Source organism: Erinaceus europaeus, chromosome 5 (assembly GCF_950295315.1).
Source record: "Erinaceus europaeus chromosome 5, mEriEur2.1, whole genome shotgun sequence".
Lineage (NCBI taxonomy): Eukaryota > Metazoa > Chordata > Mammalia > Eulipotyphla > Erinaceidae > Erinaceus > Erinaceus europaeus.
Window position 1 is genome coordinate 105,013,396 of NC_080166.1, and position 22,980 is coordinate 105,036,375.

Consider the following 22,980-nt stretch of genomic DNA (forward strand, 5'->3'; position numbering starts at 1 on the left):
TGATGTTTTTTATCAGTATATATTTATAGTTCATATAATCAGGGCTGCACATCTTCCTGAGTACTAACACTTTATTTTGTGAAACAAAAGTTACTTACAGTCAGGTATACTGAAGCAAAAATAGTATAGATAAAATGTTGCACACATCTAATATTCAAAATTACTTTAACACTGTCAAATGCGATTCTTTATTTATCTTGTATTTCTAGAAAGGAATCTGAAATAAAATGGTAGAATATTAAGAAATATACAACATTACAAATTGAATAAAATATTTTCAATGGGATCATCAAGATAATTCACTTGCATAATGGCTGTCTTTGCCATGCACAGGACCCAAGTTCAAGTCAGTCACTCAGAGCACTGCAGGGAGCTTCTGTGCTGCGTTATTTTCTCTCTCTCTCTCTCTCTCTCTCTCTCTCTCTCTCTCTCTCTCTCCCCTTCCTTCCCTCCCTCTCTTGACTTATATCTATGCATTTAAAAAATAAAATTTTTCCATAGGAAGAAGCTCTGCAAACTTTTTGTTTCCTTGAGTGCTACACAACTTAGAAAATCTGTTATTAATGCTAGTCTCTGATTTTTATCATGTTATTTATGAGAAGGATCGATTTTATGGAACAGAGGTGTGGGGAAAAATATATGTATTTCTTTTGTCACCAAGGGATTACTACTCCAGGTAAACATATTCATATAGACAGAATATTCATATGCTGATCATTTTCTTCAAAACATTAAATGTGCCCACTTCATATCACTGGAGTCTTGTCTTTATTCATACCTTCTCCCTACTGCTTACTCTTGCAAATTCTAGCCATAGTTATTCCAGACCCCCAGTCTATTCTTTCAACTGACAGCTAAGTTTAAATGTCCCTTCCTTTTTTTCATTCTAGGAATGTTCTCCAAATAATAAACTTAAGTAACTGTAATATCTACATGTTGTAATCAAGAGGCTCCTCATATAACTTTATAATGCTCAAATATCAAATATCAGAACCTGATTGATGCTCAAAAACACTTTTGTCATTCATTTTGTTCAGTTTTATGGTTGTTTACAACAGGAAAGGGATGGGGAGACATCATAATGTTTATGCATAAGATTTTAATGCAAATTTAGTCCCTAGTACAATTAAAAGCCAAAGCAGAGCAGTGTCCTGAGAATGAATGAATAAAAATAAAGCAAGAATGTTGGTAAATTCAATATAATTTACTCAGAAGCATAAGTCTTATCTGTATACTACCATTCAGAATTTAATTCAGGACAATATATTTCCCTGCGTTTTACTAACTATGCTATTTATTTTTTTAATGGTTTCTCAATAGGTAATTACTTCTCTATTATAGTACACCCAGGAAGCCAATTTCTGGAATACTATGTGTATTGATAGTTTATTATAGTGTGTTACACTAATAAATGCCCTGTTGACTTCATACAACCCCCGAATGTTTCAATTAGTTCATAAAGTTATATTCATATGCCTAACTTTAGATATCAAAATTCCGTGTATTGCACTACAGTAAAAGACTCTGGGTTGGTGGGGGGAGGGCTCAGGTCCTAGATCATGATGGCAGAGGAAGACCTAGTGGGGGTTAAACTGTTATGTGGAAATCTGGGAAATGCTATGCATCTACAAACTATTGTATTTTACTGTCAACAGTAAACCATTAATCCCCCAATAAAGATTTTTTAAAAAAATCCAAACTTTTATGTGAACTCATGTGACTAATTTCCCCACTAATTTCCCCACTGGATATCTTACAGACATGCAAACTGACTTCAGAACCAATAATATCTCCTATCTATGTCTGATAATATATTAAAAAGTCAAAACAGATCACATCCAATACTGCCATATACCAATCAATATTACCATATAACATCAAAAGCTATGTATATTTTAATAAACATTGAATGTCAAAATAATTGCATAAATATCTTCAAATATCTTAAAACATTCTGATTTCTAAGTATAAAATGATGACAAAGATAGAAGGAATTATGTTAAGTGAGCTAACTCAGAAAGATAAAGATGAGTATGGGATGATCCCACTCATCAACAGAAGTTGAGAAAGAAGAACAGAAAGGGAAAATAAAAGCAGGATCTGACTAAATCCAGAGTAGGGCACCAAAGTAAAAACCCTGTGGCTAGGGGGAGGGTGATATTTGGCTTCCCGGAGCAGGGAGGGAGGGGATGGACACAGTCTTTTGGTGGTGGGAATGGTGTCTATGTACACTCCTATTAAAGTGTAGTCATATAAACCACTATTTAATTAATATGAGAGGGGGAATATTGATCATATGTCTCAAACTTTTTAAACACAGACTTGAGTCTTCTTAATACATAGGCTGAGTCTTTGATATGTTGACTCTCTCAAAAGTCTAGACCAGGTGGAATAGAAAGATGCAACCAGTGGCACAGCTATATACAAGATGCTGGGTATTATACTGCAAACCCTAACAAAGGGACTTTTCAAAGTTAACCCAATTACCAATTAATGTGATGATAACAATAACTATCCACTGTCTTCTTGAACCCTAAGACAGCAGAAACCTCACATTTCTACTGTAGAGCCTATACTTCCCTCAGTCCTGGAACCTTAGGGGAGGGCCCACTTTCCTGCATGCTTCTCTCAATTCATATCAAATAATATTGCATCAGCCTATCACAACCTAATCAAAGCAATGAGTGCCACCCCAGCATGCTTCACTTCAGACTGTGTCCAGAGACTTCAGGTGTGTAATGACAACCCTTCAGCTTCATCACTCGGGTGAGACCTTTTCTTTCATAGTATTCTCTAATTCCATTCCAGGTGGTCCACTCCCCAAAAAAGTCTCCAAACCAAGATATAGACCAGTTTCCCTGAGATAGAGCATATGTTCACACTGTGGTGACCCCAGCAGGAGTTTGGGACTATTAGCATACAAATGACCTCACCCTGAGGTGCTTCAGAGAAGGGACTGTATAAAAGCAAGGGACTTTGAGCACCTGAGCCTCTTTGGCTGGCTGCTGCTGCTGCTTCTGGTCAGAAGCTTCTTCTGGTCAGATGTGCCATGGCTGCTTCTCCTGGGAACTGAACACGTGTGACTCTGCTAGCCAGTAAACTTTTAGACCCCACTACAGCCATGAGCAACCTTTACCAGAGCTTATAACTGTTTATCTTATGGGACTAAACTTTGATAACCATATTCAGACTTTATAGACCTAGCGTACGCTTAACCCTTGATGATAATTGCTTATTTTATCTTTCACCTGTTTCACCCTAATAAACTGTGTATTGATTAAACCAGTTCGCAGCTCCCGCTGTGAATTCTTCTAATTGTGCCACAAGCAGCCCCAACCCCCATACCTATTTTTTAGTTAATTTACAACATCACATGCATCCATAAACCAGGGAAAATATATATACCTGAAAGCAGAAGTACACAAGAGTCTGCAGTGAGTACCCCCCAACACTTCATCTGCACCAGCCTTTAGGTTCATGATTGCTCAACAATTTGCTTGGCTTTGTATGTTAACTCTCTTTTCAGCCACCAGGTTCCAGATGCCATCAGAATGCTGGCCAGACGTCCCTGGACTGAAGACCCCAACAATGTGTCCTGGAGCCCCACTTCCCCAGAGCCCACCCTACTAGGGAAAGAGAGAGGCAGACTGGGAGTATGGATGGAACAATCAACACCCATGTTCAGCAGGGAAGCAATTAGAGAAGCCAGACCTTCTACCTTCTGCAACCCACAAAGACCCTGGATCCATACTCCCAGAATGATAGAGAAATGTGAAAGCTATCAGGGGAGAGGATGGCATATGGAGATCGGGTTGTGGGAATTGTGTGGAGCTGTACCCCTCTTATCCTATGGTTTTGTTAATGTCTCCTTTCTTAAATAAAAAAAAATTGCTTTAGAAATGGGATCCCCCTAGGGGGCCAGGTGGTGGCTTACCTGGTTAAGTTACAATGCTCAAGCACCAAGGTTCAAGCCCCTGGTCCCCACCTGCAGGGGAAAGCTTTGCAAGTGGTGAAATAGGACTGCAAGTGTCTCTCTTTCTCCCTCTCTAATTCCCTTTACCCTCTCAATTTCTTGCTGTCTCTACCTAAAATATAACTAAAAAAAGAAATGGGGCCCCCTATGTAGAACAATTGCCCCACTCTCCAAAGGAAGGCTGGGTCTACATACTCTGCCTCTCAAGGAAGATGGGTCCTAAAATGGGTGCAGCCTCACTTATTTTGACCTTTCTTTTTTTTCTTTTGTTTATAAAAAAGGAAACAATGACAAAACCATAGGATAAGAGGGGTACAACTCCACACAATTCCCACCACCAGAACTCCATATACCATTCCCTTCCATGATAGCTTTCCTATTCTTTAACCCTCTGGGAGTATGAACCCAAGGTCATTGTGTATGGATGCAGAAGGTGGAAGGACTGACTTCTGTAATTGCTTCCCCACTGAACATGGGCATTGACAGGTCGATCCATACTCCCAGCCTGCCTCTCTTTCCCTAGTGGGGTGGGGGTCTGGGGGAGCGGAGCTCCAGGACACATTGGTGGGTTTGTCTGTTCAGGGAAGTCTGGTTGGCATCCTGCTAGCATCTGGAACCTGGTGGCTAAAAAGAGAGTTAACATACAAAGCCAAACAAATTGTTGACCAATCATAAACCTGAAGGCTCGAATAGTGCAGATGAAGAGTTGCGGGATCCTCCATTTTATAGATAGCTAGTAGGCATATTTTAGTTATATTCCAAAGGGCCTGTGGCTATACTAGTTGATTTTTGTTTGTTTTTCCCTGAGCCTAAAATCTGATATGTAGGTGGAACCAAGTTATTGTCTTGGGAGATGATGTCATGGCTGGAAAGGAACAGAAAGCTGGATCAGGGAAGAAAGTAGCTCCTTAATATGGGGAAGGGGTATAAATATTGTTTACTGTAAACCCCATTGATTATTGTGATACTTACTCTAGATAACTGTCAGGGATGCATTTCTTTTCTCTTTTAGTTTTTTTAAAAATTGACTTAATAATGATCAAAAACACCATAGGATAAGAGGGGGTACAATTCCACACAATTCCCACAACCAGAGTTATGTATCCCATTCCCTCCATTGGAAGCTTTACTATTCTTTTTTTAAATATTTATTTATTTATTCCCTTTTGTTGCCCTTGTTGTTTTTTTATTGTTGTTGTAGTTACCATTGTTGTTACTGATGTTATTGTTGTTGGATAGGACAGAGAGAAATGGAGAGAGAAGGGGAAGAGAAAAAGGGGGTGAGAAAGACAGACACCTGCAGACCTGCTTCACCACTTGTGAAGCAACTCCCCTGCAGGTGGAAAGCCAGGTGCTTGAACTGGGATCCTTCTATAGGTCCCTGTGCTTTGTGCCACTTGCGCTTATCCTGCTGCACTACCGACCAACTCCAGGAAGCTTTCCTATTTTTCATCCCTCTGAGAGCATGGGCTCAGGATCATTATGGGGCTCTATTCAAAACATAAGAAATAAATTAAAAATAAAAGAAATTTTGGGGCTGGGTGGTGGCTCACCTGGTTGAGCGTACATGTTACAATGTGCAAAGACCCAGGTTGAAGTCCCTGGTCCCCACCTGCAGGAGGAAAGCTCTGTGAGTGGTGAAGCAATGTTGCAGTTGTTTCTCTGTCTCTCTCACTCTTTATCACCTCATTCCCTCTCCATTATTGGCTGTTACTATCCAATAAATAAAGATAATAGAAAATTTAAAAAAATAAAAAAAATTGTGAACAAAAAAATTACTTCAAGTATTTTCATAATATTAATTTCATCTACTGAAATTAAAATGTGAAAGTTAAGGACAAGAATATAGATCACCTGAATTGTACCCCTATTTTATTATGTTCATTGCCCAGCCCCACCATATTTTATTAGTGATTTAATAATGATTAACAAAATTGTAAGAACAATTCCAAACAATTCCCATCACCAGAGTTTCGTATCCTATCCTCTTCACTGAAAGGTTCCCTATATTTTATCCTTATAGGAGTATGGACCAAAATTCTTTATGGGGTGCAAAGGCTAAGGATCTGGCTCCTAGAATTGCTTCTCCACTGAGCATGGATGTTGGTAAATCAGTCCATACCTCCAGCCTGCTTCTATCTTTCCCTAGTGGGGCAGGACTCTGATCCTCATGACATTTGGAGAAACCAGGACTGTACTATTTTTCCCTTTCTCTCGCTACCTCTATCTGGGAAAGAATTAAATGTGCAGTTTTGAGGAAGGAAGGGTGGAAGGAAGAAAGAAGGAAGGAAGGGTGGAAGGGAGGAATAGAGACTTACGGTGTGTTTAAATGAATATATAATGTTTTAAAGGACTGTTAAAATATAGTAAACTGTTATTTTCTTTTTTTCTTTTTTTATTGTTATAGTTGTCCTTGTTGATGGATAGGACAGAGAGAAATGGAAAGAGGAGGGGAAGACAGAGAGGGGGAGAGAAAGATAGACACCTGTAGACCGGCCTCACCACCTGTGAAGCCACTCCCCTGCAGGTGGGGAGCCGGGATCTCGAACCCGGATCCTTCCACTGGTCCTTGCGCTTTGCGCCACCTGAGCTTAACTGCTGCACTAGCACCGGACTCCCCTTGTGAACTGTTATTTTATATATGTAACCAAAACTGGAGCCTTTGAATGAATGCTTGTTGCTACAACTTTTTCTTCGGCTTGACAGTCTCACTTACTAGGAAAATGACTCACATAAATCCCTGTTAGGTATATGATTTATAATTCATCTAGAAAATATTTATTTTCTTTCTTTAACATTGAGATTGTTTCCATGTCATATACATGTAAAATTACCTGTATTTTTATTGCTTTTGTTCCTACTTTCAAATGTCAGGTTATTAAATTTCTTTGCATTCCTCCATGGAGTGGACTGATTTTTCATTGTGTAAAAATGTCACAGAACAGCTGTGACCTTATGTTTGGAGATGACTGGCACAAGGAACTGTCAGAGAAAGTGAAAATGCCATTTTCTGATGAAGTAAGAAGCCTCTTTCACATTAGCAATTTGTTTATAAGGATTACCATAAGTGTAAGACTGAAGAAAATAACTAGTAAAGTTACTATGAATATGATAATATTTTGTATTACCAGGAAAAATAAAATAAATTTGTATGTTGTATATATAATATATATATATATATTCATAATTACCATGAAACCGCATATATATAATGTTCCATATGATATATGGAGTATTACTGTTTTATTAAGTAAAAGTAGAAGGAATTAGATTAAAGGGATAAAGGCAAACATATTATAATAAATACTTTTAGGGTTGGACTCTCAAAATGGGTCTGCGATCTTTAAGTTCAGTTTAGCCATATAAATACAGTTTACAAATGTAACAAAAATAAAATACTTTTGTAGTTGTTAACTTTAGTCTTTGGGAATTTTTTCCTTTAATAATTTGTAAAGTTTTCTTTTAACTTTACAATTGTGAAAATACAGAAAAAGATTTTATGATGGTTTCATTTTTCAGTTGAGTTTCCAAACTTGGACTCTAATGAATAAAATAAGACAGGCCAAATAGTATTTTGATGCAACTGGTGATATCTCAAGTGAAAGTAATAGTAATATAACAAATTCTTCAGTATATTTAACACATATAACTTGTACTTTTTATACAATATTGGCTTTTTAGTACTTTCTCAATAAAAACAGATTTACAACAATCATGGAAACTGTTTTTTAAAAAGTTCAGTTAGACCTTTTTGTGAACACGTAAAAAAAAAACTCCTAGTTTTTAATGAAAAACATACATGTTATCATCTTGCTAAGATCCACCAACAAGCAAATATGTGCAGAGAACCACAGCAAGAGTAGCTACAACAGTTAAAAGAAAAGTGTGATTCTGCATTTTAGATAGATAAAAAAACAGAATGTAGTTTTCAAGTAATTTTTGTCTATAAGTAAAGCTTTGGAGACCTTGGTAGATTATGCCAAACACCATTTTTAGTCATATAAAAATAAAGTATCGTAACCTTGTAGAAAGCACTGAAGAATGAATATCAAATCATTAAAAATAAATAGGCTATCTGAAACATCCAACTGCGAAAAAGTCTTAGGGAAGTAAAAACTTATGTCCTACTTCTGAAGAAAGTAGGATTCACAGTCTAAAGTTCAGATCAAATAAATGTCTTTTTTCTGCTCTAAGTGGAAATGAGGTTTTGAGAACTAACATAATACTTCTTAAGGTTCATAGAGTACATATGAACTCATGATCAGCAAGCTTTATGCTCTGATTATTTTACAAATGTACACATATATGTTAATACAACTTTGCTTTTTTTTTTTTAAATTCAGCATCACTTCATTAAAGAAATGTTTGGCAGGACTATTGTTACAAAGGTACATTTCTACCTCCTATGTTATTATGTAACGTTTGGTTCACTGAATTAAGAGGATTGGGTTACTTTGGTGTTTCAGAATTAAAATTCAGATAAAGATTTTCAAATGGGGAGTTGGGCAGTATGCAGTGGGTTATGCACATATGGTGCAAAGTGCAAGGACCAGTGTAAGTATCCCAGTTTGAGTCCCCGGCTCCCCACCTATAGGGGAGTTGCTTCACAGGCGATGAAGCAGGTCTGCAGGTGTCTATCTTTCTCTCCCCCTCTGTCTTCCCCTCCTCTCTCCATTTCTCTCTCTGTCCTATCCTGTTGTTAAAATTCAGAGGCTCCAGCTGGCCGGGCTAGCTTCACGGGCGGGTAACAGAGACGACCAGAGACATACGGCTGGGCAGGGAAGCTGTATTTCTTTATTCAAGAACAACGATTCATAAACTAAACCAAACTAATCACCAAACAGAACTCTGCTGCCTCTTTCCCCCTGCGGCAGCGCAAGCATTCTCGAACTCTGCAACTCTGGAATTCTGGAACTCTAGAACCCTCTCGGGGCTCCTAGGGGCGGGGCCAAGCAGGCCCGCGAAACTAGCCTAATTTTCTTGGCAGGGGAGAGCTAGAACAACCCAATGTAAAGCATACAACACTATCCAACAATGATGACATCAATAACAACAACAATAATAACTACAACCCCCCCCCCAACACTTCCTCTCCACTATTCCAACCTTTGGGTTCATGACTGCTCAACAATTTGTTTGGCTTTGTATGTTAACTCTCTTTTCAGCTACCAGGTTCCAGATGCCATCAGGATGCCGGCTAGGCTTCCCTGGACTGAAGACTCCACCAATGTGTCCTGGAGCTCCACTTCCCCAAAGACCCACCCTACTAGGGAAAGAGAGGGAGACTGGGAGTATGGGCTGACCAGTCAACGTCCATGTTCAGCGAGGAAGCAATTACAGAAACCAGACCTTCCACCATCTGCAACCCACAACGACCCTGGGTCCATGCTCCCAGAGAGATAGAGAATGGGAAAGCTATCGGGAGGGGATGGGATATGGAGATTGGGTGGTGGGAATTGTGTGGAGTTGTACCCCTTCTACCCTATGGTTTTGTTAATTTATCCTTTCTTAAATAAAAAAATAAATTAAAATAATAATAATAACTACAACAACAATGAAAAACAACAAGGGCAATAAAAAGGGAAAATAAATTATTTTTAAAAAGATTTTAAATGTCAGGAGAGTATTCAATTTAGTTTAGATACACATAGAGAGCCCTCACATGAGAATACATACTTTGTCATGCTTAGGAACCTGGTTTCAATCTCCCACCCTTCACACAGAAGCATCTGGACAGAGAATTTCCATGAGCAATGGAGCAGTGATGTGGTGTCTCTCCTTCTCATTCTTCATTTATCTCTTTCTAACTAACTGTCTCTCACCCTCTAGCTAAAAAAATTTGGTACAAGGGAAGGAACACCTATATTCTGCATTACAAGTCCTCTAGTACTCATGATGAACTGGTTCTCCCCCATAAATAGGTAAACATAAATGTAAATAAATAAATACACATATACTTGTGAAAACCACTTTACAGTTTGAACATAACTTTTTTATTTGCAGCAAATGAATAGAGCAGATGATGAGATGGGAGACAAACAGTAATTTTGCATCAGACTTATACACTAGAGGAGAGCCTGACTCAATCTCTGGCAACTCTAAATGCCAAAGCTGAGCAGTGCTCTAGGGTCTCTCCCCCTCCAACACTCTTCTCTCTCTCTCTGTTTATCTCTTATGAAAAAAAATCCTGAAATAACAGATCAGTAGACTATGTAAATTATAGGGTCTAATTCAGACTTCAAGAATCTTAACCCTCAGAAATCTTGTCAGTTATCCCTGAAAAGAAAAAAAAAAAAAAAAAAGAAACCACAGAGAAAGAAAAAGAGAAACAAACTAGATTTATCATGACTTACGTGATGAGTGAAAGGGACCACAGTAATGAAGCTCCCTTTAAAGTTGTGAGGAATGGGTTCAAATCTGGGTAACACAGGTAGCAAAGAGGTACACATAAGTGAGCTATTTTACTGACCAGGAGTATATATTCCTTTAAACACTCAGAATTACCTCCTGGCAACTTAATTTAATATATAAGCAAGAATTAGAGTCTTTTCAGGAATATGACAATGACTAAAAGTAATCGACAAGTTAATCTACCTAGGAAACTTTAATCTCAATTTAGTACTCTGCTAGGATTTTTCCCTGTTTTTTGTTGTCTAATTGTACCTGTGATATTTATAAAAGTAGGTGAAAATCTAGTTATATATACTGAGAGAAAATTATTAATTTTTAGTATGCTTTCCCCTACTACCAGGTGATCAAATACTATGAAAATCAGAAAAAAATCTCTTGAAGATGAACTGACACATCTCATAATGAGACACCATACAGGATATGAATAAAATAAAGTAATGAAAGATGACTTCTAGTTGTTAAAGATAGATGAGTGAAAGACTGTACTATTTATGTGTTAGAGAATACTGGGCTGTTTGACTAGTAGAATAGATCAGGAGGAATAAGTTTCTATTTAAAAACTATTTTAGGGGTGATAAAAACAATGTCTTAGATAGTGTGCCTGCTTTGCCATGCACACAACCCAGCTTCATACTTTATGTCCACTAATTGGAGGATGCTTTGTTCCGGTGGTGTCTCTTCTCTCTGTTTCTGTTTCTGTCTCTTTCTTTCTGAAAAAGTCAGCTTGGAGTGGTACTGGACAAGATAACATATATTTAATATATATTTAATATATATTTACATATACTTATAAATATATTATATATAATCCTTATAGAATAAGTATGTGGTGATATATATCTGCGTGTTTGTATCTGTATATATATATATATATATATATATATATATATATATATATATATATATATATATATATGTTAGACTAATCTATGTTCCTTACAGTTTCAATTTCCTTCTAATTCTCTGCTTTGGGTGAATCTGATTAATACCCAAGTCAATGTAAAAGCACAGGTTAGAAAGATAAGCATAGGGAGTCGGGTGGTAGCGCAGTAGATTAAGTGCATGTGGCGCAGCAGCTTAAGGGCACGTGGTGCAAAGCGCAAGGACCAGCATAAGGATCCCGGTTCAAGCCCCCAGCTCCCCACCTGCAGGGAAGTCACTTCACAAGGGGTAAAGCAGGTCTGCAGGTGTCTATCTTTCTCTCCCCCTCTCTGTCTTCCCCTCCTCTCTTCATTTCTCTCTGTCCTATTCAACAACAATGACATCAAGAACTACAACAATAAAACAACAAGGGCAACAAAAGGGAATAAATAAAATAAAAATTTTAAAAAAAGAAAGATAAGCATAGCAAATAAAAACACCAATGACTTGTATAACATTATCAGGTTAGTGAACATATGTGTAGAAAATCAGAGGCTATAAGCCTCCATCCTGAGAAACATCAATAAGCAGAGGCATATAAAAAGGTGAAAATTCAACAAAGATAATTAAAATGATTCCTGTGAGATAAAATGATCAAATAAAAAGAATACACAAGAACTGATATGATCAAGCATATCAAATGCTCTAAGTATGCCAAATACTGTGGAATAAATAAAGTGAAGAAACCTAACTTATCAATGAAGAAAATACTTCAGAGTGAATGTATAATCATCTTGTATAATTAAAGCACAAGTATCACCCCAAAATTTCTTTCTGTAAATGACAAAATGGTTATTTTCTTCAGAAGGAACTGAGACAGAAAGTACTATCAAGAGAAACTGAAACAGAAGCAAAGGTGAAATTGTGAAGAACTACTGTGAAAAACCTAGATGTAATATCAAACTTAAAATATTTATTGATAACGTTGAAGAATCTAATTTATTCATATATTGTAGATAGCAAAACTAGTAATTTTTGACATGAAAAAGCTATTAAAATACATGGAGATTAATAGGAGTGCAAAGAAACACCACAGAAGAAGCACTAACAGTTAATAAATACTAAGAAAACATATCCTAGTAATAATAATTATAAAATGCACATTTTAGTTTTGGTCTTTTAAGAATATTCTGCTCATTAATTTCCTTTTTCTTTCATTTTTTCCCCCTTCAAATCAAAGCACTGCTCAACTCCTGCTTATGTTGGTACCAAGGATTAAACCTGGATCCCTGAAAGCCCTGCACGTCCATGCCTCCCTGCTTATTTATTTCAGCATAACTTCCCAAGGCTTTGATTCACTTTAGGCTATACAAATGCTATAATCACTTTTTAAACTTTCTTTTTTCTTTTTGGTAGAATTTTAGAGAGAGAGAGAAACACAGATAAGAAATACAGTGAAACACTCCCCCAGTGATCATGAATCATCTTCCTTGCAGGTTTCTCATGTGATGATGGCCCAGGAATTTGAACCCCAGTTCTCAGACATGTAAAATGTGCCATATACCAGGTGGATCATGCCCCAAACTTAGACAATAGTTTCTTAAGTCACTGATGCTATTTAGGGGGAATGAGCAAAACATTCTGTTACATTTACTACTCATACTGACAGGACAGAAATTTGTTCTTCCTTTCATGTTAAGATGATCTTAATTACAAGCTACATTGGTGACAGTTTCAATTTCAGTCAGGCATTTGATACACACAGATGAAAGAAAGGTATGAATATATATGGAGAAAGTGACCTCAGAGCTATATTTGTTTCTTCTTTTAATAAACAGGTCTAAGCAAGAATTCAAAGAAGGAATTTGTAATTTCTAAAACACTTTCTCAAATCCTGGAAAATTCTATAAACATACTGTCAGTAACTTTCAATTTCTTTAAACTTAATTCCATACAAATTGCAGTCATCTACATAATAAGTACTTAAGTATACAATATCTTTGAAGTCTGGCAGGTTGATCTCTGAAATGCTTTGTTACTCATTTTAGACCCTGCCATTACTGCCCATCAACTAACCTTTTTGTCTTTCTTTTAGTTACCTTGGAGCAAAATCCAGATTTAGGTGAAAGTGTGTATTTTAAATAGTTAATAATTAAAAAGGAAGATGCCAGTTCATCAGAAGCAACATATTATTTTGTCAAGGTTTTAAGAACAAATCAATTCTTTTTTTTAACAACAACAAAAATAATAATAGCTATAGCAACTACAAGTTAGGTATACTATTCAAAGTAACTTGTACACAAAAAGTGCACACTCATAATAGAGAGAACAGCTGATCTGGCATACTCTGTAATAATGATATCAACAGAACACTTAAGTCAGAAGTATCTAACAGTTTACATGCTAATAAACATCACAGTAATTTATCTCTCTGCTATGTGAGTGGCAAATATTTACAAACATCCCCTACCATCCAGTGATGAGTCATTGAGTAAGCATGTTTTCAGACTTCTGTATACAGAACTTCAATCATAAAGTCATGTAAGTGATGACTCACATGCCATATGTTAAGGAAACTTTTAGAATAAGACTTTGAAACCTGCAATTCACCAATTAAAAGAGAAGGTCGTGCTTTATTTGTATCTAATACTAAGGAAAGGAATATTCTGAGTGTCTCTTTAACTCTTTATAAATTAAAGTCTAAAAGGTGGGTTTACAAATTTGGCAATTGCTATTATTTCATTTCTATAATAGTCTCATTTTCTAAGGTTCTAAATTTTTATAATCAGAATCAAAGAATATCAATGGCTGATATAATTTTAAATTCCTGTATTAGTGTGTAACAGAGTTCTATTTAAGTCCTTTGAAAATAGGTAATTATGTGTTCTCACCCTTTATTAAAAAGTTGAGATATGAAAATTAGTATTTAATCCAATGAGTAATGCCTCTAAATCCCTTATCCCACAAAAACTCTTTTAAAATATGAGGACTCATCATTTCATGTAAAAAATTCCAATTGTTATAAGTCACCTGAAATTAGAATTACCACTTAGTTGTACTTATTAGTTAACAAGGGACTAAATAATTCAGCACTGACTCAATTATGTCGACTTACATAAATAATTCAAATCTTTTATTGTGTTAGAATTGTTGCTCATTAAGCAAACTAATTAAAAATGTAAAATATTAATATAATTCGCTTTATTTCTTTTAATGCCAATTGGATATTTAGTGATTTTTGACTAATAGTGTTGACTGATTTATAACATAAAAAGTTTATAAATAGCAGCATCATATAAAACATTAAAATGATTTGAAATTTATTAGTTGCTAATTCTTTCAGTTAAAAATACATACGACTATTTTTAAGTACTAAGAGGATAACTGAAGTCAAGAAAGTACATTAAGCGTCAACTGATTAAATTTGATGATCTTGATTTAAGCAAATTTCTAACCCTCATATTATGTGTCGAAATGTGTATCACTGTGAGTCAAATCGCTAGTGGTTAATCAAAATGATGAAAATGATCTTGAACAAATGCTAGAGGTCAGGAGAATATGAAAATCTTTCATTTCTAAGACATAATACCAATCTTCTTACATTTCTAATTCAATCAAAACTTCAGAAAAAGATAATGCAAGCACATTTTTGTGAGTAAAAGACACCTCTCTCTCATGTCATGGCATAGTTAAGTTCAGTTTTGTTCTTTAAAAAAAAATCAATTCTGGATCCTGAGTCAGAACAAAGCCAGTAGAAGGCATATGCCAACATGCTCAAGAACACAGGTTCAAGTTCTTGGTCAGAACCTGTAGGAACAGAAGTTTCATGAAAGGTGAAACAGTGCCACAGGTGTTTCTCTGCCTCTGTGTTTCTCTCCCACTTCTTTCTACATCTATCTTCTATAAAAGAAATGGGGAAAAAACGGCCTTCAGGAGCAGTGAAGTTATTGTGCAGGCAGTGAGCAATAGCAACTAATCTGGTAGCAAAAAAAAAAGAAGAAGAAGAAGAAAGAAAGAGAGAGAGAGAGAGAGAGAGAGAGAGAGAGAGAGAGAGAAAGGGGCCAGGTGATAATGGAGCTGGTTGGTACACACATCAGGCACAAGGATCTGGGTTCAAGCCACCACCCCTACCTGTAAGGGTTAAGCTTCAGGAATAGTGAAGCAGTGTTATAGTTCTCTCTCTCTCTCTCCCTCCCCCCTCTCCCCCCTCTCCCCCTCTCCCCTTCTCCCTCTCCATTTTGCCTTTCAATTTCTCTCTACACTATCAAATAAAAGGCGAGGATAAAATGGTCACTGGGAGTAGTAAATTCTTCCTGCAGGCACTGAGCTCCAGAGACAATCCTGGTGGTAATAAAAAAAAAATGATTAAGAAAGACTATTCCTTCTATAGTACAAGCCCAGTATTACATAGTTGATGTATTTATTGATATAGTCTTTAGCAACTGAATTCAAATGAAGAAATAAGCATTAAAGTCATCAAATGCTCCAGGTGGCAAGATAGCACACCTGGGTGTCATGCATGAGACTAGTCTCTTCACTTCTCTAGGGAGACTTTGGTACTATAGGGTGTTCTGTCCCTCCCTTTGACTTCCTGACTCTCAATATTTCTTTCATTTTTGATAGAGACAGAATGAAATAGAAAGGATAGAAAGAGAGAGAGACAGAGAGACACCTCCAGCAATGCTTCACTGGCTTGCGAAGCTTCCTGCTTCTCTTTCTTTTTTTAATTTTTATAAATACTTACTTATTTATTCCCTCTTGTTGCCCTTGTTGTTTTATTGTTGTAGTTATTATTGGTGCTATTGATGTTGTTGTTGTTGGATAGGACAGAAAGAAATGGAGAAAGGAGGAGAAGACAGAGAGGAGGAGAGAAAGATAGACACCTGCAGACCCACTTCACCACTTATGAAGTGACCCATCTTTGCAGATGGGGAGCAGTGGGCTCGAACCAGGATCCTTAGGATCTTTGTGCTTTGCGCCAACTGCGCTTAACCCACTGTACTACCGCCCGACTCCCTCCTGTTTCTCTTTCTAGCTGAAAAGTTCTGTCCAGAATGGATAAGCCCCAGTAACAACAACAAAACAAAAACAAATCAAAAGTTCAATAAGAGAAACTACACTAAGGGCTGGTAGGTGACTCATCAGATAAGGACACTGGTTACTATGCACTGGGACCTGGGCTCAAGGCAGGAGTAAACTTCATGAGTGGTAGAGTAGTACTGCAGATGTCTCTTCTCGCTGTCCCTCCCTGCTCTATCTCTGTCTTTAACTTTATCAACAACAAAATCTAGACTTCCTTGACACTGACTGATAAGACTGAAGATCAGTAAAAAGAGATGTAAGACTTTCACATTAACCTGTAAAAATAAAATATTTTACATAAATGGGCAAATTCAAATATGTCAGGACTCATATATATGATAAATGCAGATACTGAATTATGAAATATTACTTAGTATATATAATAAATATATCTATGTAAGATATATACTTAGTATATTAACCCACAAAGCTCTTTAGATTTGAGATTATTAAGTTAACATCAATATTAAAGTTTATCTTTATTAATAAATTACTCTAGTGTAGTTATTTATATTCAAACGAAGAAATTATTTTGCTTCACTGTCTCTTTTATGAGTACTTTGATGGTAATTCTGCTTAAAATCAGTTAGTTCTATATCAAACACATTAAAACATCTTGGTTTTCCACAGCAAACATGGGACAGGATGTTTTTAGAGAGTTAAAAGATGTTTATAAACAAAGCATTAACTCAGTACTGTATAAAAGGAAAAAAGGAAGTACTAAGTCCATGGCATTTGTTATATATACAGTGACTATTTACTTTGGTTACAATTTGAATATTTCAAGTTAAGTTTATGGTTCATAGATTGGAAGCTAGTATATTGTTAGAACCTGGAACTCAGTACTATGTGATTTCATGTCATGTATTCAGGAACAGTGATATTAGGTTTTACTGCTTTTCCTTCAGAATGAACATGCACAGGATTGGTAAACACTTAGATCTCTGAAAATTCTGCCATATTTTTAGGAATGACTTAGAAACTCATAATGTGACATTTGAAATCTCCTTCCACTTCACAACACAAAAGGCGTACTGCAATTTAGATTCTTTTTTCTTCCTCTATATAGACATGATAATATCAAAAATATCCAAAGCAATTCATATAACTTCCTTTTTCTTTGCAATTATGGGGCCTTGATTATATGCCTTTCTACCCCTTACCTGAGGTAAGACAGAATCTATGAGGCAGCAGAGATAAGTAACCCAATCTCTTCTATTTCTGAAGTATTAGATTTTCATTGAAATGAGTATTTCAAAATCTGAAAAAAAATAGCTTCATGTTCCAGTTTTTCCACAATAGTATAAATAACCAATCAAACCCTGCTGCTTGTTATGTTTTCCTATTGAATCCTAAAAATAAGTCATGACATTAACAAAAATATGAAGGTCAGTAATCATTTTTAAATCGTTTAGTAATTACCAGTCAAAAGTCAGGGGGAAAAAATCAGAGGATTTAGCTAATTAATATCCTCTACTAAGGTCTCAGATAAAATGTTTAGTATTACAGGTCTCAGAAATAAATCATGAAAGTTTTAAAACAAATGATTTGATACTACATGAACTGATTTCTCAACTTTAATAGGATTTCACTAGTTTGTTTCAAATATATGAATATTTTAAGAGAAATCAATAGGAAATTAGATGAAAGTCACTGCTTCAGAAGAAAACATAATACTCGGGAGTTGGGCTGTAGCACAGCGAGTTAAGCGCAGGTGGCGCAAAGCACAAGGACCAGCATAAGGATCCTGGTTCGAACCCCGGCTCCCCACCTGCAGGGGAGTCGCTTCACAGGCGGTGAAGCAGGTCTGCAGGTGTCTATCTTACTCTCCTCCTCTCTGTCTTCCCCTTCTCTCTCCACTTCTCTCTGTCCTATCCAACTACAACAATAATAACTACAACAATAAAACAACAAGGGCAACAAATAAATAAAATAAATATTTTTTAAAAAGCTTTAAAAAAAACAACATAATACTCACTTATTGAAAATATTACCATTCAACTGTATTTGCCATACTAAAGAGTCAAGATGCCTCTATTCGATGGTTAAGTAATTTTATTCTAGTAATGCAAGGTAAGTGTCATAAAGAAAGAAAATTACATGATCACATCAGTGGTGCTAATCTTAACATCTTCCAAACTATGAATAAATTCGGATTTAAAAAAAATTATTAGTTGTTTACAAAATTACATATGAATAGAGGTATAATTCCATACCGTTCCCAAACCCTAACCCTCTATTGCAAGCCACAACAGTTCTCCCAAGGTTGCCAACATAGGTTAGCTATCATCTGTACAATTTGTACATAATTGTCTACATTTGTACATAATTATCCCCTTTTTTATCAGGTCCAGTCCTCTCTTCCTCTCCAAGCCACACATAATCCTACTACTACATCCAAATGTTCCTCCCTTTTTCTTCTTCCCTCTCTCTGGGTCCCTGTGGAGCTGGAGTTCCGAGCCCTTTTATCCTCTTCCTCCTACCACTTCTCCCCAACTCGGACTATGGATCAAAATTGTTTTGGGGGTGCAAGATAGGAGTTCTGGTTTATATAACTGCTTCTCCACTGGATATGGGTGTTGGCAGGTTGATCCATACCCCCAGCCTGTTTCTTTTCTTTTTTTTTTTAATTTTATTTATTTATTCCCTTTGGTTGCCCTTGTTGTTTTATTGTTGTAGTTATTATTGTTGTTGTCGTTGTTGGATAGGACAGAGAGAAATGGAGAGAGGAGGGGAAGACAGAGAGGAGGAGAGAAAGATAGACACCTGCAGACCTGCTTCACCGCCTGTGAAGCGACTCCCCTGCAGGTGGGGAGCCGGGGTTCAAACCGGGATCCTTATGCCGGTCCTTGTGCTTTGCGCCACCTGCACTTAACCCGCTGCGCTACAGCCCGACTCCCCGCCAGCCTGTTTCTATCTTTCCCTAGTGAAGTAGAGTTCTGGAGAGGCAAGGATCCAGGACAAATTGGTATGGTCTTCTGCCCAGAGATGTAAGGAAAGAATCATGATAGTGTCTGCAACTTGGTGTCTGGAAGGTTAAATCAATTTATTTATTTATTTATTTTGGCCTCCAGGTTTATTGCTGGGGCTGGGTGCCTGCACTACTAATTCACTGCTTCTGGAGGCCATTTTTTTCCCATTGTTGCCCTTGTTGTAGTTGTTATATCTGTTGTTGGATAGGACAGAGAGAAACAGAGAGGATAGACAGAAAGAAGGAAAGAAAGACACCTTCAGTCCTGCTTCACAACTTGTGAAGCGACCCTCCTGCAGGTGGGGATCCCTGTGCCTGTCTTTGCACTTTGCGCCATGTATGCTGAACCCACTGCGCTACTGACCAGCCCCCAAATCATTTCTTTTTAATTTCTAAATTCTTTTGACTTTTGTTACTGTGCCAAGGTTTCACTACACCAGGTACACACACACACACACACACACACACACACACACACACACACCGGTGTACATGTGTATATTTAAGTATATATGTACGTGTTATGTGTATATATACACTCTTTAAGATACAGACAGCAGGAGAAAGAGAAATATACTATAGCCTCCAAAACTACCAAAAGGCAGATCTAAACTTGTGTCATGACCATGGAAAAGCAGGGAACCCCCAGGTGAACCATTTTTTCCAGCTATGAATTTTAAATGTAAATTAAAAGAAAACTGTTACTAGTATTCACGGATTTAATTGATGTTGACCCTTGTTAAACTTGGTTTTTTAATGAAACTATATGTAAATTTCATTTGTTTTACACATTCAAATTGCCTTTGACTGGATGTTTTCATGTTTCCTTATTTAAACTCTAAATAACTTTTCTTTATGTATTGCACTGATCAGGACCTACAGAATAATGGTTCATAGAATTGGTAAGAGCGGATAAACGTGCCTTGCTCCTGCTCTCTGGGAAAACAATTCAAACTTTCAGTATTAAATATATTGTGAAGATTAATTAACTGCATTAATAAAATCAAATAATTTTTCTCTATATATAAGTCATTCAAAGTGTCCTGTAGTGGTTAGATTCAGTCAAAGCTTTTCTAAATCTTGACGTGAATATTTGTCTCTATGCCTTGATCTATTCATATGGTTAACACACTGAATTTTAACTCAGACATTATAAATTTACTGACATGTGATTTATATTTATATAAATTGATTTGCTTTTATTGTTGAAAAGATGGGCAACTATATTTATGGAAGACTTTTTTTGGTGGTTTCCTATACTTGTAAGCTGATCAGCTGGCAAAATTAAGTTATACAGAAGTTCAACACAAACAAAGAAAATATGCTGGCTTCAGAACAGAATGTAGGAAATAAACACATCTCTTTATTTCTCAACTAAAAATAATACTATTAACTACATAAATGCTTGTTGAGTTTTATAGATTCCCTATGCATTAATTTTTCCTTTAGAGTAAATTTTCTACTAAGAATTCAATTGATTTAATTGATTTTTGAATTTCTCCCTAAGTACTTTTGGAGGTTGGTGACTCTGAAGTTTTTGTTCACCTAAGTAACCATATTATCGTATCATTATCAGTATTTATGTTGATACACGTGTTTTGAGCATGGACTTACTTTCAGAATGCCTTTGTGTCATGCATGAGAACTATCATTTTTCATTATTGATATGAGCAATTTATGGCTAGGTTTTTAAGGTGAATCTTGCTAGAAATATAATACATTTTTTTCAAATTCTAAGTTTCATTTAATTGTTCTATTTCCAAATTAAATTATTTCTGTTGCTAGATTTATATTCTGCCTGTTGTGAGTTTAATACTTTATCTAACCTCTTAAGTGTAGTTAATTTACTTATGAAAATTATTTTCTAGTCTAATAAAAACTGTTATAAAAAACTTTCTAAAACAGTGCCAAAATTATCACAGATAGTGTTTTATTCTATAAAATCATTATTTCAGGGGGCCATCTAGTGGTGCACTTGGTTTAGTGCACATAGTACAATGCTTAAGGATCCAGGTTCAAGCCCCTGGTCCCTACCAGCATGTGGAAAGCTTCACAAGTGGTGAAGGGGGGCTGCAGGTGTCTCTGTCTCTTTCCTGCAATATTTTACCCTTCCTCTCAGTTTCTGCCTCTCTAGTCAATAAATTAAAAAAGATAATAAAAAAGTTGGAAGAAAAACTTAAAAAATAAAATTCTTTTTTCATTTCATTTCTCTTATGGCCTCCTCTTTAACCCATAAGTATTTTGTTTTTATTTTTATATGCTTTGTTTAATAATAATTGGGAAATTGCTTATGTTTATGTGTGTTTGCATATTTATTTTAACATTTCCTTATTTACTGTGAGAGAGAAAGACAGAGATAGCGATTGGCCAGAGCACTGCTCAGCTCAGCTCTGGCATCCAGTGATGCAGATGGTCTAAGAGATGGACCCTGTAGTGCTGCAGTCTCAGCTATACTAGTTCTCTGCCCCAACAGACTGAACTGACTCACCCTGCTGCTGTATTTATGTAGTTCTGGCACTGATTTTATTGTGACAAAATGGATACTCTCACTTTCTAAAAAATCATTTTATTGGAAAGTTAATAGTTTTTTACACATGGGAACAGTTTCTCATTTCCCAGTACTGTCTGTCTACAGAACACTCTAACCCTCCATGTAGGTCATTAGGCACCAAGACTCCAAGGCCCTCTTTACCACCCTCACATCCTTTTTTTCCCCAGGGTTTTTAATTGTACTACACCCTGCCCAGTTCAATTTCTACTTTGTCTTTTTTTTTTTTTCCCTCCAGGGTTATCTCTGGCACAGTGCCTGAACTACAAATCCGCTGCTCCTGTCAAGCATTTTTTTTTTCTATTTTCGTTGTTATTGGATAGGACAGAGAGAAATTGAAAGAAGGGAAGGTAGAGAGGTGGGAGAAAAAGACACCTGCCAACATGCTTCAAGGCTTATGAAGCAGTCCCCCTGCGAGCGTGGCAGGGGTGGCGGAGTGAACCAGGATCCTTGCACTATGTGCACTTAACTGGATGCACCACCGCCCAGCCCCGCTTCATATTTTATTTTCTGTATTTATTTCTTAAATTTCATCTATACATGAGATCATCTGGTATGGAGGAAGAATCTTCCCACTTCTGAATATCCAGGTAAGTGGTCAGTTTGGAAGCACTAGTGACAAGGAAGATATTCTTTCTTTTCTGACCATTTTTCTGACAAGTAGGGAGGTTGTGATTATTATATTAGAACTTATGAATAGGTGCTCTAAAGTATCATGACAAAGATGAAATAAATTGTAAAGAAGCAGCAATATTAAATCACTTTATAGTTTATCCCAACCCTTCATTTCTCCCTTTTAAAAAATACTGAAGACATTTTTTACGTAACAGTCTTTGTCTCAGTCTCTATACAGAATATTTGCTAACACTGCTTCTTTATGTTAGTTATTAGTGTAACTGTATCAACAGCATTCTCAGTCTCATCGACAGGGCAAGCAGACATTTTGGAGATGAATACTGATGGAAATTGTAGACACTTCATAATTGCTTTCACTTGCCAAGCACTGAAAGAAATGAGTAACCTCCCAATGTCAGAATGTATTTGACAAGGATACTTGGATGTGATAGTCAATCAAAGGTCTACTTTAGCAATGTCATTTACAAAAAATGAAGGTGGTTTAAGTGGAACTTTTGA